The following is a 12,183-nucleotide window of genomic DNA, read 5'->3' on the forward strand; positions in this document are numbered from 1 at the left end:
GAAAGATCTGGGCCCGAGCTTTCCAAGATGAAAAGTTCTGGAGATTGGCCGCATGACAGCACGAAGGTGCTTAACACTTAAAACATGTTTAAGACGGCAATTTTTATGGGATGTGGGTTATAACACAATTACAATTTTCAAAAATTAAATTTTAAAAAACCCCACAGCCCCCTTAAGATAGGTATTATTCCCTCCTGCATTTAAAGGAAGGAAACAGGCTCGGAAATATTGGGTGATTGGCCAGGATCTCACTACTGGATTGGGGCTGACGTGTGTTCAAGGTCAGGTCTGCCTGTCTCCAAAGCCTCAACAGTTGAATGACACCACCCCGCCTACTACCTAGGCTGGACTTCAGATCGAGACCAGTTCCAAACCTAACCCATCCCAAACGTATACTCCATGAGGGGGAGAATATCGCCACCGTTTTGTTCATACAACCCACACTTCCACTGCTACTCAAATAATGACACCGATGACCCGCGTACATGCAGGAAGTGTCCTTGTTCTTTATATAACATACTAGAACTCACACATCCAAACAAAGCCTGTACTTCCAGGCAGTGACAACACACTCCCAAAATATAGCTGTTGCTCAAAACATTTGTGCGACAGCTTTGGTCTGCATTTAAAAAGCCTCGTTGTTTTAAATTTTTGCCAAAAAAGACATATCCCCAACTTTTCTGCCCTCTTTATCCATCAACCACAGCACCTAAAGACCCCTGACGCGCTGGAACGCGCAGCAGACTGGGCAGGGCACTGGGAGACCGGAGGCCCCGTCCCTGAAGTCCTCGAGCGTGCCAGGCTGGCAGGGACAGAGTCAGTATTTGGTGAGTACCCTGTATAAGAAGAGGAAAGCGCGGGGCGCCTGGGTGGCTCAGTGGGTTAAGCCTCTGCCTTCGGCTCAGGTCATGGTCTCAGGGTCCCGGGATCGGGCCCTACATCAGGCTCTCTGCTCAGCAGGGAACCTGCTTCCCTTCCTCTCTTCCTGCTGCTCTGCCTACTTGTGATCTCTCTCTCTCTCTCTCTCTGTTGAATAAATAAATAAAATCTTAAAAAAAAAAAAAAAAGAAGAGGAAAGCGCGTACGGAGATGGAGAGGCAGGGATGAGAACCCGTGTCCACGACTGTGCCAAGGCAGACGGACCCCAGAGACACTGTTCCCTGGCACCGTGCACGGCATGCATGTGGAAAAGAGGGGCCGTGTCAGGAGAGCCCCTTTGGGGGTGGGGACAAGAACCATGGTGGGAAAGGCAGAGGGCTGAGGCCCCCTGCATGATGGCTCGAAACACCAGTCAGCTTAGCCTGCAGAAGCAAAGACTAAGAGCAGAGGCTACAGAGGAAGGCTGAGAGGACAGGCAGGAGGAAGCTTCTGGAACAGGCCCTGCAGTGTGCTCCCTTGGCACTGGGCTTCATCCAGGGCACTGAGCAGGCAAGTGTGTGGGTTAAACAGTTTGTGCCTCCAGCCCACCGCCCTCCCTGCCACCCTCAGCTGTCTCTGAACAGCCCTCCCCTTCCAAGTGTCCACACCCAGAAGAGGCGACTCCCCAAAAGGGCCCCAACAGCAAGGAAATCTCTGCAGCCATAAACGCAGAGCATACCCTCAAGATAAAGCCACTCAGCCTGTGTGCCGCAGGGTATCCCCCTTTCTGAGCCAGCCTGGGGAGAGGCCAGTGCCCCTAGGGCCCTTCGGAGCAGGACATCTGTCCCTGTCATAGCACCGGCCGCGGCCCAGACTCTCAGGAGGAAGAAAGTCTGTGACTGCACTTTGGTGGGGCCATAGGGACACTGTCTTGGGAGGCTTAATGGAGGAAATATTAAATCAATGAAACCTCATTTCCAAGTTCGGTTTAGCAGCAGAATCCATTAACCTTATATTCACCCGCTCCCTTCCTCTAATAATACCGGGAAGGGGTTCAAAGGCATGATAACTTATCCTCCGGGTAGCGGATTCTATTCAATTACTGGGATTCTGAGTTTCCAAGCTAAAAGGTATATACTCGTTTTGATTATAAAGAATCAACCCAAAAAGAATGCTGCTTTCTTTTCATTTTGCTGGAAATGCCACATAAATACAACCGGGGGTATTCGGCTCGGCTGAAACAGATGAGGGGAGTAAGGCTGACAAAGGAGCTCAAATCGGTTCTGATTTTGCTCTCCTCATAAAAGAATTCCCAGCAATGGGAACAAAGTTGTATCTGATTGCCCCTGCAACGGCCGCCACTCAGTGCAGGATCCCTCACTCGGCCCTGTCCCTGGCCCAGAGGAAGCAAAATTCAATCTCATTTCTTTTGTCACGTAAATCGTCAAAACTGAAGATAAATCCTGGTGCAACAGCAGAAACACAATGCTCCAGGGAGCACTGGGCCAAGTCATTCCCAGCAGCCAGCCCTCGGGATGGATAAAGATCAAAATGCCAGTGACCCTGGCTGCAAAAGCTGACCTTTCCGAGTTCTCTGGTGAAATGCTAATGGCCAGGGGCTGAGCAGGCCAGGGCTGGACTGGGCTGGGCAGGGCAGAGCTGGGCAGGGCAGGGCAGGACTGAACAGGGTTGGGCTGTACTGAGCTGAGTAGGGCAGGGCTGGGCTGGACTGGGCAGGGTTGGGCTAGGCTGGGCTGGGCTGGGCTGGGCTAAACTGGGCTGAGCAGGCCAGGGTTGGGCAGGGCAGGACAGGACAGAACAGGGTTAGGCTGGACTGGGCTGAGCAGGGCAGTGCAGGGCAGGACTAAACAGGGTTAGGCTGGACTAGGCCAAACAGGGCAGGGCAGGGCAGGGCAGGGCAGGGCTGGGCATGGCTGGGCAGCGCTGGGCAGGACAGAGCAGGACTGAACAGGGTTGGGCGGACTGGGCTGAGCAGAGCAGGGCAAGCCTGGAATGGGCTAAACAGGGCAGGGCAGGACAGGGCTGGGCTGGGCAGGACAGGGCTGGCTGGGCTGGACAGGGCTGGCTGGGCTGGACTGCGTTTGGCAGGTCAGGGCAGGGCTGGGCAGGGCAGGGCTTAACAGGGTTGGGCTAGACTGGGCTGAGCAGGGCACAGCAGGGCAGGGCAGAGCTCAGCAGGGCAGGGTTGGGCTAAGCAGGGCAGGGCATGACTGCGTGGGGCTGGACTTGGCTGGGCTGGACTGGGCAGGGCTGGGCAGAAACAGCTCCCATTAAGCCTTCAGTGCAAGACAGTAGGCTAGCTTAATGCTGTTGCCATGGCATTTTCCCCATTCAGAAAAGGCTGTCTCCAGCCTGGTGGAGGCTGGGGATGCCCTGAAGCCTGGACCCTGCCGGCAATGATAGCGCTCTCTCCAGCTTGGTTTCTCCGCGCCCTCCACCCCCACCCCCACCGCCTGAAATCCTAGGCCCTAACCCCTCCTGTTGGGAGGGGCCTCACAAGCCAGTGGCTTGGTTTCTTGGCTGCTGCTGTCTACACTTTGATGTTAAATATAGTGACTTCAGAGCAGCCAGCACCAGAAGGCAAAAAGAGGGCCGGCTTTAGCATTCTGCATTCAGCAACATCCTTTTGGTGAGAACGGAGAAACGGAGAAAAAACAGCCAAATTATCTACCTCCCCAACAATCAAGGGTGTGGGTAGGCGCCCTGAGGCAGTGGCACAAAGGAACAGCACAGGGTTGCTTTATGCCAGGTGTAAGGGAAGAAGAGAAGGGGGTCTGGGTGGGCAGCAAGCTCAGCTGATAACACGCACCAGTAACAGGAAATGAACCTTCTGGATTACTATACGCTTGCGAGGCAAGCTGGCATATACCAGTCAGGTGGAAAGAAAAATCGATCCTGACATTCTCCACAGAGCCATTATTGCCTCTTGCTTCGAATTCCTCACATGCTTTGTGAATGTTAATTGCAGTGGCTCCCCTTCCACTGGAGAGATGAGAGAATGAATTCCAAGTACTCATCCCTATTTTATAGGATGTCCTTTTCTCTGACGGTTGTCCCTGCTCCTCTCTCACCCCTCCTCAAAGGAAGATAAGAGGACAAGAAGAAGGTAGACGAAGTACGTCTGGCCAGCCTGTACACTGTTGGGAGACAGCTTTCTCTTCTAAGTCTAAGGCAAAAATAAAGCCCCACGGTCCCCATGCCCTTATACTTGAGATTGGCGGAGCCTGGGGTGGGCCGTGCACTGCCCTTGCGGACGGAGAAAGGGAGATGATTAAGACCCTACCCAGATGGGCAGTCAGTTAAGATCCGGTCCAGCCTGAGCTGTGACAGACGACAACCACGGCACTCTGGGGGGCTCTGATACCTGCGCCCTGGTGCCAAGGAGCAGGGACGAAATTAATGGCACCCCCGCACACACACTGTAACAGACAACAGCATGCTTCTTTAAGCAGAACACAAAGGTTGACAAGATAAGCCAGAGAGAATCAGCCAGTGACTGTGTGAAGTCCCAAAGGAAGCTACCAAGCCTCTGTCTCTCACTCCCCAGCTACAGAGCACCAAGGGAGGGCAGGAGGTAGCACAGGCTTCCCACACTTGGCAGGATGCTTTTTTTTTTTTTTTTTTTTTTTTAAGATTTATTTATTTGAGAGGCAGCTGGGGAGAGGGAGAGAGAAACCCAAGTAGACTCCGTGCTGAGGACAGAGCCCCATGTCGGGGCTCGACCTCACCACCCTAAGAGCATGACCTGAGCTGAAACCAAGAGTCAGATGCTTAACCGACTATGCCAACCCAGCAGACCCTCACCAGGAAGCTTTTTACAAGCATTCCTGCCTTGGTCCCACCCCAGACGGTCTGATCAGAGCCTCTAGGGCACAAGGCCAGGTACCCACACGCTCTAACAGCTCCACAGGTGCCTCCACACGCAGCCGGGGCTGAGAACACGGGAAGGAGCGCCAACAGGGTCATCCAGCTGACAGTGGACTGTATGGCTATGAAGTGTGGGGCCCTGGGGACACAATGGAAGGTAAGACGGTCCAGTCCCCGCCCTCAGGAAGCTCCTGGCCCACGGGAGGACAGGGAGTCGTGACCCTGGTTCCGGTCCTGACTCGGCCTCTGGTGATGCTCAACTCTTGGGACTATATTTATGTACGTTTCTATTCTGGGTGTTAGGTTTCCTGACAAATGAACTAATGGGCCCAGATGATCTCTGAGCCTCACCCTCCTCATCCCCTACCCCCCACTCTAACAGCATGTTGGCCTATGTGCAATTTTTCTTCTTTTTTTGGCAATGGTGATTTTTTTTTAAATTGTGGTAAGATGTACGTAACATAACATTTCCTATTTGAGCCATTAAAAAAAGAGATTTTCTCTATTTGCCAGAGAAAAAGCATAAGCAGGAGGAGCAGCAGGCAGAAAAAGAAGCAGGCTCCCCGCTGAGCAAGACACCCGAAAGGGGACACGATCCCAGGACTATTCCATCATTACCTGAGCCAAAGGCAGACCCAGGCATCCCCATCTGAGCCTTTTTTAAGTGTACAGCTCAGTGGAGTAAATGAAATACATTTCACATTGCTCTGCAACCCACCATCCATCCACAGAACTTTCCATCTTCCCAAACTGAAACTCTGTCCCCATTCAACACCCACTGGCCCTTCCCCTCCCCGCAGCCTCTGGCGACCCCCATTGTACTTTCTCTCTCCGTGAATGCGACAACTCTAGGAACCTCAAATAAGGGGAGGCATATAGTTCTCTTTCTGTGTCTGGCTCACTCCACTTCATATAATATCCTCACGCTTCATCCATGTTGTAGCAGGTGTCAGAATTTCATTCCTTTTTAGGGCTGAATAATATTCTGTCCCATGTGGAGACTATACTTTGTCCACCTGCTCTCCTATGGATGGATGGACACATGGCTTGTGACCACCTTTTGGCTTCTGTGACTACTGCTAAGAACATGCGTGTACATATATCTGTTTGAGTCCCTTTTCCTTCTCCTTTTTTTTTTTTTTTTTTAAGATTTTATTTGAGAGAGAGAAAGAGCAGGAGCAGGGGAGAGGGGTAGAAGAAGAGGGAGAAGCAGACCCCTGGCTGAGCAGGGACCCTGATGTAGGGTTCGATCCCAGGACCCTGAGGTCATGACCTGAGCTGAAGGCAGACTGCTTAATCGACTGAGTCACCCGGGTGCCCCGACTCCCTTCTTTCTATTCTTTTCAGTATATACCCAGAAATGGAATTACTGTATCTTATGGTAATACTATGTTTAACCTTTTAAAAACCACCACACTGCGCTCCACAGAGGCTGTAGCATCTTACTTTCCCTCCAGTAACAGATGAGGGTTCTAACTTCTCTATGTCCTCACGGACACCCGTCATTTTATATCGCACTGTGGTTTAGATGTGCACTTCCTAATGACTTAGAGCTCCCAAGCATCTTTTCACATGTTTACTGGCCATCTCTTTATCTTCTTTGGATGAATGTCTATTCAAGTCACTTTCTGAAGGAGGTAATCTTGCTGAATCGGTTTACTGGTTCTGGTTTTTTTTTCCCCATGAAATCTTCACGGTTTTCTACATATAAAGTGACATCATCATGTTATCAAATTATAAAAGTTCTTTATTATTCTGGATATTAATCCTTTATTAGATGTATATTTTGCAAATGTTTTCCCCCATTCTATAGGTTGTCTTTTCACTCTCTTGATCATCTCCTTTGATACACAAAAGTTTCTAATTTGTTGCCTATGCTTCCAGCGTGATAGCCAAGAATCACTGGTAAATCCAACATCATGACACTTTTTCCCTGTGTTTTCTTTCTTTCTGTTTTTTTTTTTTTTTTTATTTGACAGAGACATCACAAGTAGGCAGAGAGGCAGGCAGAGAAAGGGGGGGGAAGCAGGCTCCCCGCTGAGCAGAGAGCCCGATGCGGGGCTCGATCCAGGACCCTAGGATCATGACCTGAGCCGAAGGCAGAGGTTTAACCCGCTGAGCCACCCAGGTGCCCCAGTTTTCTTCTTTTTTTTTTTTTTTTTAGTTTTCTTCATTTTTAAAAAGAGATTTTATTGGGGTGCCTGGGTGGCTCAGCAGGTTAAAGCCTCTGCCTTTGGCTCAGGTCATGATCCCAAATTCCTGGGATAGAGCCCTGCATCAGGCTCTCTGCTCAGCGGGGAGCCTGCTTCTGCCTCTCTGCCTACTTGTGATCTCTGTCAAATAAATAAATAAATTCTTTTTAAAAAAAGAGAGAGATTTTATTTATTTACTTGAGGGAGAGAGAGATAGGGACTGAGGGAGGGATGGGCGTGCCAGATGAGGGAATGGTAGAGGGAGAGAATCTTCAAGCAGACTTCCCACTGAGCTCAGAGCCTGACTCAGGGCTCGATCCCAAAATCCATAAAATCTTTTTTTTTTTTTAAGATTTTATTTATTTATTTGACAGACAGAGATCAAAAGTAGGCAGAGAGGCAGGCAGAGAGAGAGAGAAAGCAGGCTCCCTGCTGAGCAGAGAGCCCGATGTGGGGCTCGATCCCAGGACCCTGGGATCATGACCTGAGCCAAATGCAGAGGCTTTAACTCACTGAGCCACCCAGGCGCCCCTAAAATCCATAAAATCTTAACTTGAACTGACACCAAGACTCAGATGTTTCATCGACTGAGCCACCCAGGCACCCCTCCCTGTGTTTAGGTCTTTGATCTTTCCGGATTTTCCTGCGGAATAAGGTAAAGGTCCAAGTGCACTCCTGTGTGCGTGGACATGCAGTTTCCCCAGCACCATCTGTTGAAAAGACTGTCCTTTCCCCACTGAAAGGTCTTGGCACCCTTGTTGAAAATCAATTGACCATATGTGAGAGGGTTAATTTCTGGGCTTTCTATTCTGTTCCATTGGTCTATGTCTGTCCTTATGCCAGTACCACACCGTTCACTGTTTTGATTACTGTGAGTTTTGAAATCAGGAAGTATAAGTCCTCCAACTGCCTTTCCTCTTCAAGGTGTTTTTTTTAAACTATTTGGAGTCCCTTGAAATTCTGTAAGAATTTTAGGATGGATTTTTCTACTTCTGCAAAAAATGTTGGTAGATTTTGATTGGGGCTGCATTGAATCTGTAGACCATTTTGGGTACTATTGTCATCTTAAAAATATCAAGCCTTCTATCCATGAATATGGGCTGTCTTTCTTTAATTTCTCTCAGCAATGTTTTGTAGTTTTCAGTGTACAAGACTTTTACTTCTTTGATAATTCCTAAGGATTTTATTCTTTTTGATGTTATTATAAATAGAACTGTTTTCTTCATTTCCTTTTCAGATTCTTCATTGTATAGAAACAGCTGATTTTTGAGCGTTGATTCTGTACCCCTCTCAGTTTTAGTATTTTTTTTTTCAAGATTTCATTTATTTATTTGACAGGCAGAGATCACAGAGAAGCAGGCAGAGAGAGAAGAGGAAGCAGGCTCCCTGCTGAGCAGAGAAGCCGATGCGGGGCTTGATCCTAGGACCCTGGGATCATGACCTGAGCTAAAGGCAGAGGCCTTAACCCACTGAGCCACCCAGGCGCCCCCTAGTATTTTTTTTAATGAAATCTTTAGGGTTTTCTACATACTAGGTCATCTCATCTGCAAACAGAAGTAATTTTATTTTTTCCTTTCCCATTGGATTTTTTTTTTTTAAAGTACCCTTTCACACCCAGCATGGATGGGACCAAATGAGGGGCTTAAACTCATGACTGAGATCAAGATCTGGGCTGAGATCAAGAGTCAGATGCCTGGGATGCCTGGGTGGCTCAGTGGGTTAAAACCTCTGCCTTTGGCTTAGGTCCTGGTCTCAGGGTCCTGGGATCGAGCCCCACATCAGGCTCTCTGCTCAGCAGGAAGCCTGCTTCCTCCTCTCTCCCTGCCTGCCTGACTACGTGTAATCTCTATCAAATAAATAAATAAAATCTTAAAAAAAAAAAAAAAAGTCAGACGCTTAACCAACTGAGCCACCCAGGTGCCCCATTTGGATAACTTTTCTTACTTTTTCCTCCCTAAATGCTCTGGCTAGAAAATCCAAGACTAAGTGAAAGAGAAGTGGTAAAAGTGGGCATCCTTGGGCTAACATATGCTTTCACAGAATCTGAACATACACTGTTAAGAGCAAACAGTCTTTCTCCTGAAGAGGAGACCCATCTGAGTCCTCATTGCATGGAAAGTAGGTTATCTGCTGGGGGGAGGGGCATGTGAAAGCAGGAAGCACATCAGGATCCACAGGGCTGTGCAAGCCAAGGGGCTTTTTCTATCTCTGCTTCTAGCCCCAAGGAAATCACCTCAGACTGCCCTGGTAGGAAAGCCTTCACACCAGCCGACTTGCCCATGCTTAGCTTCAATCCCACATCCTCTCCAGAGGCTCCTTCCCTACCATCTCCAACTGATGCCCTGTGACAAACTTTCCAGCGCTTGAAGGCATAATCTATGCGAGGATTGAGCTTTCAAGACCATTCTAATGCTGTTTTTTTAAAAAGAATTTATTTATTTATTTGAAAGAGAGACAGCAAGAGAGGCAACACAAGCAGGGGGCGGTGAGAGAGGAAGTGGCTTCCTGCTGAGGAGGGAGCCTGATGCAGGGCTCGATACCAGAACCCTGGGATCATGACCTGAGCTGAAGGCAGATGCTTAACAACTGAGCCACCCAGGCGCCCCCCATTCTAATGCTATTCTAAGAGTTTCTTCCAGGGGCGCCTAGCTGGCTCAGTTGGAGGAGCATGCAGCTATTGATCTTGGGGTCATGAGTTCGACCCCCATGCTGGGCGTAAAGGTGACTTAAATAAATAAAACTTAAAAAAAAAAAAAAGAATTTTTTCCAATCTTACTGGCTTAATGAGCCATGAGAAGATTCATAGCTCCATATCTAAACCTGAAGCCGCACAAAGGCAGGATGTCTTCAGTTCCTCAGGAAGGTCCAACCTTATGCTGACGAATGTTTTTCTAGAAGATGAGGACGTAAGGGGTGACAGGTACTCGGCAGTCTGGCAAGAGTTGAACTAGGTTCCCAGCTGTCCCCATGTTCTCCCCTTGGACTCAGGAGCACGAGGAAAGGACATCATGGCAGACAGTATGAACAGGGGTCTGAACTCAGACTTCGCTGAATCCTACTTCTGCCAATCACCGTGCAACCCCAGGGCAGTCATGTGACCTGTCCAAGCCTTTCGGTCATCTGTAAAATGTGACGATAATGATAGCCCTTTTCTCACACAGTTGTTGTGAGATAAAACTGAACAACAGAACAAAGCACTTGACAGAGCCCTCTAATACAGAGGTACATTCCTGCACAGGCCATGACAGTCGCTGTTACTTTTATTACGACTCTAGCTCCTGTGAAAGAGACTCCGCCAACGCTCCCTGGGGGGGGGGCTTCCTTTGGCATTCCTGTGTGTCACCACTGCCACCTACAGGTAAGTAGCCATCCACAGGCTGTGCCCAGCGATCAGTGCCCTGGGATCCTGCGAGCATCTCCAGCCGGTCTGATTTCTACGTTTCTGAGCCAGAGGAGCCCCAGGCCCCGAAGCCACAAAGGGGCTCCCGTTCTGGAAGGAAGCCCCCAAACAGCTTGGCCCAGCTACAAGGTAAAGAAACCGCCACAGCACAACTTCCTAAGGAGACCGAATGTTAAAACTCAAAGAGGTGTTAGAGCACATCTAGTTAAGAAGATTCCCCATGAGTTGCTCAAAACAGATGTCACACTTCCCGGACTTCTGGAAGTGGGGTCTTGGGGAGGGGGGGTGCACCACGCTGCTGCTAGCTTCCCACAGACAGCTTCTTGCCCTCAAAGCTAGCGTGGAACGACTGATCTCAAGTCTTCATGGAAATAGCTCCCCTCTCATTCATAAATAGATTAAATAAATAAATAAATTTTGAAAATGGAGAAGCAGAAGGGAGAATGAAAGCCGAAGTCTACCAAGCACGACTTTCGGTTTGGACTAGGTTCTTCAATTACATTACTTTATTTTACCCTTCCTTCCCCTTCCTGGCAGGTTATCCCATTCTAATAGGTGAGGAACTTGAATCCCGGCTTGGTGACTGGCCCCCCAGTGCACAGCTGGCAGGAAGCGGCACAGCCAACCACATGACCCCCGTCTTCCTGGTAGACCCAGCCTCGGACTCGGACCCATCCCCAAACCGAGGTCTGGTGGGGCAAAGACCCTGCCTTTAAGAGCAGACAGGTCTGGAGTTCCTGGATCCTGACCCCCATGATTCTGCAGGCAGAAGTGTAAAACACAGTACCAATGAAAGGTCAGGTTAAATGAGCTGCTGGGTCAGCCTTCTCCCTCATTCTTCTTTTCTTATTAATAAACTTTTAATACCGGCATAATCGTAGATGTACTGAAAAGTTGCAAAGATCATGCAAACGGTCCCCATACACCCTTCTCTTGGTTTCTGCTAATGTTCACATCTTACATAACCACTGGTCATTTGTCAAAACTAAAAAATTACCATTGGCACAGTACTATGGACTAAACAGCCTTGACGCGGATTTCTCTGGTTTCTCCACTCATGCCCCTTTTTGTCCATGATCCAACCCAGAATACCACACTGCCTTTGGTTTCCCCTCTTTTTAGTCTTGTTTTCTTTAAAGACCGACAAACTCACAAAATCACGCACTCACTCTCCTGTCTGGAGAGCTCAGTTCCAAAGGGCAGCTCTGTATGAGCCACAATTCCACACCCTGGCCTAATTAGGACACCACATCCTCCCACTCCCCAAACAAAGGAATCCTTCAGGCCAGCCAAACAACAGAGAAAATAGAAGCTTGTTAGCCACACAGGCCCGGGGCTGCTGATCCAAGTTCTTTTTTAACTGGAATTCCCTTGAGAAGGATCCACAGATTGAAAATGCATTTGGGGTGTGTTCTCTAGAAGCACAGCCACTGGTCTGATGTAGTCTCTTCTTTGTACTTACTGGAATATTCTATGTGTGGAGTAAATGAGCGTGCAAGAGAGGAGCTGGGGGAAGACCCGGGTTTAGGGCTGAGGTGGCACTGGGCACCTAGGGCCTAGGGCCTGACGAAAGAGAGGTCTCTGCAGGGGCCTGGCCCAGGCCAGGAGGAGGGTGTGGTGGTGGGCCCGGCCTAAGCTGGCCAGCCCAGCCCGTTGCTCTCTCTAACAGCCAGGCAGGTGGGCCAATCCACCCGGAAGATAAAAGATCCCCAGGGAACTGGTGCTCAGGTAAGAGCTGCCTTAAAGCACAGCAGATATATTGCCGATTTCTTCTTCCCCTGAGTGCCTCAGCGGGGGCTGTGCACCGCACTCTGCGAGCAGAGAGGTGCGCCTGCGAATGTCCCC

General features: G+C 49.4%; 1 protein-coding gene across 5 annotated transcripts in view; it reads right to left on the reverse strand.

The window, feature by feature from the left end:
• Window positions 1-12,183, reverse strand: part of TOM1L2 (target of myb1 like 2 membrane trafficking protein) — a 116,927-nt gene that overhangs the window by 56,228 nt on the left and 48,516 nt on the right. The gene's annotated exons all lie outside the window — the stretch shown is intronic.

The sequence above is a fragment of the Lutra lutra genome, chromosome 16 (genome assembly GCF_902655055.1).
Source record: "Lutra lutra chromosome 16, mLutLut1.2, whole genome shotgun sequence".
Taxonomy (NCBI): domain Eukaryota; kingdom Metazoa; phylum Chordata; class Mammalia; order Carnivora; family Mustelidae; genus Lutra; species Lutra lutra.